We start from the raw sequence: 7,093 nt of genomic DNA, 5'->3' as shown, positions 1-7,093 counted from the left end.
TGGATGAAAGGAGGCACGGGCTCTACTGGAAACCTTTGTCGAAGACAAGTCCCGCTTGTGCAATCGCTCATGTGCCTCAACTGCTGCTTGGGTGTGGAACCTCTTGAAGGTGGCTTCCTGAGGGGCAACGAGCTTGGTTCTTTTGCACCCCGACGGAAGCTACTGAGCGCTGACCTGCACAAAAGAGACAAAAGGCTGCTGCTTCCTCTCAGGTGAGGAAGCGGTCTTTACCGATTTACCCTTGTTGGACCCTTTGAAAGTAGAGGAAGATGGAGCGGTCACGAGTTTCGAAGGCTTTGCAACAGCCGATGACTTAGCCTTTTTAGAGCACAGGTCGTCAGAGGTGGATTTGATTGGCCATTTGGCAGTTCTTGTACGGGAGGTCGGACTTGAGAGGAGAGACGTTTAGGGGGCTTTGGCGTTGCTGTTGGGATGAGCGGAGGTGGAGGATCAGTTATCATACAGTGCTAGAATGTGGCTGGAGCGTTGCACAGACCAAAGGGCATCCTTTGAAAGACAAAAGTTCCATATGGACATGTAAATGTTGTCTTGTGTTGGTCTTGAGGCGCAATAGTGATCTGGTTGTATCCACTGTATCAATACAGGAAACAGTAATACTCCTGCCCAGCTAACCTGTCCAACATTTGATCGATGAAGGGTAATGGGAAGTGGGCCTTCCTTATGGATTTATTGAGCTTCCTATAGTCCATACATATTCTCCAACTCGTCACTGTCCGAGTAGAAATTAGCTCATTTTTTACATTCCCAACCACTGTCATCCCCCCCCCTTTCGAAATTCATTGCACTAGACTCACTCATTCACTGTCTGAGATTGGGTATATAATCCCAGCATCCAGCCACTTTATAATCTCTTTCTTTACAACTTCCTTCATCGTAGGGTTGAGCCTCCGTTGTGGTTCCACTAAGTTCTTGCAATTCTCGTTTAAGACAATCTTGTGCATGCAATAACTGGGACTTATCCCTTTAATAACTACGATTGTCCAACCTTGGCTTGCCGGTGTTCCCTCAATACTGCCAGCAATTCCTCTCCTTTTCCGCAGTTAGATTTGCGGCAATAATAATAGACAACATGTTGATGCACTGAGGTAAGCATACTTTAAATGTTGTGGGAGGGCTTTCAACTCCAATTCGAGCGGCTCCTCGATTTGATGGTTTTAACTGCTTACGTTCGATGTCCTTTAATTCCAGGCTCTCGTGAACTTTGGACCATGATCTTGCTAAATCTTCTTCGTAGTCCACATAGAGTATTTATTGGCAAATTTCATCTGCTTGCTCTAGCATATTATCCAGTTCACTATTCTTATGCTTCAGCATGGTCTCTGCACTGAGCGATGCCATTACAGCTTCATCTAACACCCGCAAGACCGCGCACTCCTCAGCATCTGAAGGGTATTTCATAGAGTCATATACTGAAAATTTGATTTCTTGGTCCTGCACTCTCATCATTACTTCACCTTTATGCACATCCACTAAAGCATGCCCCTTAGCTAAGAATGGCCTCCCTAGGATTATTGGTACTTCCTCATCTACATCAAAATCAAGAACAATAAAGTCAACTAGAAATATAAACTTATCTACTTGTACCAGCACATCCTCTATTTTTCCTTCAGGGTTAGCAATAGACCGATCTACTACTTAAAAGGTGACTGTAGTTGGCCTCACTTCTCCCATGCCCAACCTCTTATACACTGACAGTTGCATTAAATTAATACTTGCTCCGAGGTCGCACAGCGCTTGGCCAATCTTATGACCTCCAATGGATATCGAAATTGTAAAGCTTCCTAAATCTTTCATTTTTCTAGAATTTTGCTGGTCATAATTGTACTACACTTCTTCATTACACAAACAGTTTCAAATTCTTTTAACCTGCGCTTCTTAGTGAGGACATCCTTAAAAAATTTTACATAGGTAGGCATTTGTTATAATGCATCCACCAGTGAGATGTTAATGTGTATCTGCTTAAGCACTTCAAGCGTTTAAATTACCCTTCCTAATTCTTCTTCTGCAGTCTTTTCAGATATGGTATTATAGGGACATGTTTGTGGTGCTCTCTGGAGCAGGGAGTTGTTCTGGATGTTTCTGCTTATCAGCTGACTTAAACGAAGATGCTTTAGCTTTGTCTGATTTAGATGCCGCTTCCGTGCTTTTCTTCCCAGACTATTGTTCCTTTGATTCTAGCGTCTATGTTCCACTGCTTTTTTTTGTTTCCCAACTGCTCTTCGCTTTGGCTTACCTCAACACTCACTAATTCGTCTGGCTGCATGGTTTTCTCTGTTTCCTCGGGAATTTCTTGTCTAATTGCCCCTTATTTGCTAACTCCTTCTTGCAGTTACGCTGGTGGTAGTGCCCTGCCGCTTCTCAACTTTAAAGCCTTGCATTGCTCCTTTTCATCTTGTGTTGGTTTCTCTGTATCGCTCGGCAACGCTTCTTTTGTCTCGTTTTTCAATTATGTTGCCAATTGGCCCATCTGAACTTCCATATGATGCAAGGATGCTGCCTGGCTCTGATAACAATCAAGGAATGAGAAATTTATATTGTATTCTCATTATTTCTCAAGAAGATCATTACAAGTATAAATAGGAAGATAAGTTCAACAAACTAAAACTTCCCATAACAGAAATACAACTAAACATAAACTAATTTCAATACTGTTATATTACATAATAATACCCCTCAAATGAAGGCCTAATCAGGCATGAGTTTGGACCAAAGAAGATGAAAACGATCAATGGGAACTGACTTGGGGAATATATCAGCAAGCTGGTCATGAGTAAGAACAAAACAAAGAGTAATATCCTTGCTAACAACATGTTCCCGAATATAATGGTAATCAATTTCAACATGGTTTGTTCGGCCATGAAAAACTGGATTCCGAGCCAATTGAATAGCTGAAAATCACACCATAAAATAGGTGGTTCAGAACCCACAACATGAATATCACGAAGAAGTTGACATAGCCAAAATATTTCTGCAGCTGTCGACACCAAAGCTCGATATTCAGCTTCGATGGAGCTTATAGAAACAGTAGGTTGCTTTTTCGCACCCCAAGAAACTGGATTAGACCCCAAGAAGACAACCAAACCAGTGGTTGACCTTCTGTCCAGAGGATCTCCTGCCAAATCAAAGTCCGAAAAGGCCGTGAGACGTAAGGAAGCAAGAAGAACTCTTGTGAAACACAATACCACGAGAAAGAGATCCTACCAAGTAACGAAGAACACACTTTGCAGCTATAAGATGATCAGCAGATGGTGAATTCATGAACTGAGAAAGTTTGCTAACAGCAAACGAGATATCCAGCCTTGTGAAAGTAAGGTAATGGAGAGCTCCAATGATAAACCGGTAGTTGCAGGTATCGTCAACTGAACAAGAAGCACTGTTAATAGAAAAATGCGGTAGAGACAGAGGGGTCGAGCAGGATTTGGCGGTCAACATACCAAACCTTTTAAGCAAATCAGAAGCATATTTGGTTTGATTAACAAAGATACCAGCAGCAAAAGGAGAAATTTCAAGGCATAAAAAATACTTCAATGCTATCAGATCAGTCATTTCAAATTTAAGCTTTAATTTAGAAACCAAATCATCAATATAGATGGAATGACTGCCTGTCAAGATGATGTCATCAACATACAATAAATGATAGGTAATAGAACCATTCCAAGCACGAATAAACAGTGAAGTATTTGCCGAAGAAGCAACAAAATCAAGCTCCAAAAAATATGTAGTAAAACATTCAAACCAAGCCCGAAGGGCTTGTTTAAGTCCATATAGAGACTTGAGTAATCTGCACACATGGGAAGGATGTTGAGAGTCGACAAAACCCTGGGTTGTTGCATATAAACCTCCTCTTGAAGAACACCATGTAAGAAGGCATTCTTTACATCAAGCTACCTCAAAGACCAATTGAATTGAGCTGCCAAAGATAAAATAATCCAAACAGTGGGCTTCGTGACAACCGGACTGAATGTCTCCTTATAATTAATGATTTCTTCTTAATGATACCCTTTAGCAACAATACGAGCCTTGTGACGAGAGACACTGCCATCAGAATTTCACTTAATCCGATAAACCCATTTACATCTTATAGCACATTTGCCAGGACGTAAAGGGGTAAGTACCCAGGTGTTTTGATGAATCAAGACATCATATTCATTGGTCATAGCCTTTTTCCAAACAGGAAACCGAGAGGCTTGAGTAAACGAAGAAGGTTCATAGTCATTCATCCCTGATTGACAGACATTTGAAGTAGAAGCAACAAAAATCTTCTTCTTGAAGATCCCAGATTTACTTCTGGTCTGCATAGGGTGATGATTAAGAACAGGAACTAAAATATCATGGATAATAGGGGCAGGAGCTGGAATATCATCACCATCAGGGCAAGTAATAAAAGGAACATTAGACTGATTTTGAGAACCAATGTCAGAATATCACAGTACCAACAGTAAGTTGATCATCCTCACTAACAACAGGGTTAGATACCAACAGATCGGGTGAGCTAGCAACAATGGCATTATCACACTGATTAAGAAAACTATTTCTACTACTAACAGATGATAAAGTTTCTGATGCAGTAGCAGTGGAAGGCACAAATGATAAAAGAAAAGGCAGTAAAGAATTAGAGTAAGAAGAGGGAGAATTAAGAGAAGGAGAGGAGAGAGGAGTAGAAGAAGAGTGATTAAAGGGAAAAGAGGATTCATCAAAAACAATATGTCTAGATATAAACAGCTTTCCTTTACTCATGTCATAGCACAAATAACGTTTATAGTCCAATGGATAATCAAGAAAAACACACTTTGTAGTTTTGGGTTGAAGTTTATGAGCATTATAAGGTTTTAAAAGAGGGTAACAAGAACAACTAAACGTTCGCAAATGAAAATAATCGGGAGGTCGTTTAAATAAGCACTCAAAGGGGGATTTATTATTAAGAAGTGGTGAGGGAAGACGGTTAATGAGAAAAACAGAAGCAGCAAAAGCATAATCCGATAAATAAAGAGGAAGAGAAGATTTAGACATTAAAGTGAGGGTCATTTCAACAATATGACGATGTTTGCATTCAGCCACACCATTTTGTTCAGGAGTGTAGGCACGAGATTTTTGATGAAAATGCCACATGAAGAAAGAAAAGAACGAAGATTATAATTGATAAATTCACCACCGCCATCAATTCTAAGAATTTTTATTTTAGAAGACAGAAGATTTTCAGCAAGTGGTTTGAACCTTTGAAAGACAAATCAAACATCAGATTTAGAAGTAATAGGAAAAAACCAAGTATATTTGCTCATATCATCAATAAATGAAACATAATATTTGAATCCATTAGAAGAAATTTGAGGGACAAGACCCCATACATCACTGTGTACAAGTTCTAAAGGATACAAATAAGTAGAAACAGAATTGGGAAAGGGTAATTTTTTCATTTTACCACTAAGACAATGCTCACAAACACAATGCAAAGAACTTTGAAAAGGTAAATTCAACATATGAAGAACAGCGTTAAGGACATGAACATTGGGATGGCCTAGACGATTATGCCATAAGAAATATAAAGGTTTTGTACCAACATGAGCAACAGATGTAGTTGTTGTAGCAAAGGCAGCATGATTTGCAAAAGAATGATTAGGCAAAGAAGAAATTGGATAGAGACCGTTTATGCTAGGTCCTTGGAATAAAATTCTTCGCAAATGTTTGTCCTGAATAATGAAATGAGATGAATAAAAAGTAATAGTGCAATTGTTATTAGTACATAATTGGTGGACAGAAAGCAATTTAAAAGAAATAGAAGGAACACGAAATAAATTGGATAAAGAAAAGGAAGAAGAGGGTGTTCGGAAGACTCCACAACCTAAATGAGATACGGGGAGAGACTGTCCACTGCCAACAGAGACCTGATCATCACCATTATATTTAGAAGCAAGAGATAATTGACCCAAATCAGAAGTGATATGTGCATTGCAGCCAGAGTCGGTTAACCAAGCAGTGGGATTTGGAGATGTAGATGTAAAAACTGTTGGTTTTGAGTAGCAACCATGGCAGCAAATTGTATTGGAGGATGTCTCCCCTGGAAGTTATAGTTCATGCGGTTGTAGCAGTCCAATACAGTATGACCAAGACGATTACATATTTGACATAAAATTCGTCCATCAGAATACGATAAAGAGGAAGACTAAGAGTAAGAACCACGACCGCGACCTTGATTGCTAGAGAATTGACTTCTAGTATGATATATGCGACCTTGATTGGAACCGCGACCACGATTATGGCCAAAAGACTTGCCACGAAAATGAGTGGTGTTCTGACTATGTTGCTGATTTGAGGATGGAGCAGAGGCAACCATAGCAGTAGGAAATGGAAAAATCTCATCACGTTTTACTTGTCGATCAAGTGCAGATTCTTCAGCAGTCAAAAGAACATGAAGTTCTTCAAAAGTGATCGGTTGAGAACGAGTGCGTAGAGACGTACGAAGAGTATTATACTCCACAGAGAGGCCATTGAACGTGTAAATGAGAAGATCCTCTTCGTTAACAATGGTGGAAAGATTTGCCAATTTATCTTTGATTTTCTTAATCCTCTTGATATAATCAGCAATTGATTCCACTAGCTTCTTTGTGATAGTTTGTAAATCATATTTCAACTTGACAATATTCAAGCGACTATGAGAGGAGTAATGGTGTTCTAGGGTTACCCAAACTTGTTTGGAAGTATCACTTCCAACTACATAAGCAAGTGCCGTAGGGGAAAGAGTGACATTAATCAATGTGAGAAGTGCCTAATCTTTGGCAATCCAGTCATCATATAGCGGATTGATCTGTAAAGTTGCGAATTAAAGAGATGTAGATGAAGACTCTGAAATTGGAGGCGGCGGCAAAAAACGGTTTGGTTGAGCAGTGGATCCATCAACAAATCCGAACAGCTTATGGGCCTTGAGGATCGAAGTAAGCTGAAATTTCCATAGAACATAATTCGTCGAATCTAACCTGATAGAGATTAGATTGTAGATATTTGATAGTAGAAAAATCAAAGAATGAACATCGCGTTCGCCGGCTTGAGAAAGACTGCTAGAAGCTGATGAAGCCAT

General features: G+C 39.7%; 1 pseudogene; it reads right to left on the bottom strand.

Annotated features, from left to right (window-relative positions):
* Positions 1-1,269: 1,269 nt before the first annotated feature.
* LOC148208536 (uncharacterized) lies at positions 1,270-7,093 on the bottom strand (annotated as a pseudogene).

Source organism: Momordica charantia (assembly GCF_013281855.1).
Source record: "Momordica charantia cultivar OHB3-1 chromosome 10 unlocalized genomic scaffold, Mcharantia_2.0 BLBB01000010.1, whole genome shotgun sequence".
NCBI classification, from domain to species: domain Eukaryota; kingdom Viridiplantae; phylum Streptophyta; class Magnoliopsida; order Cucurbitales; family Cucurbitaceae; genus Momordica; species Momordica charantia.
The sequence above is the reverse complement of the archived record's forward strand: the minus strand, read 5'-3'. Positions and strand labels throughout refer to the sequence as shown.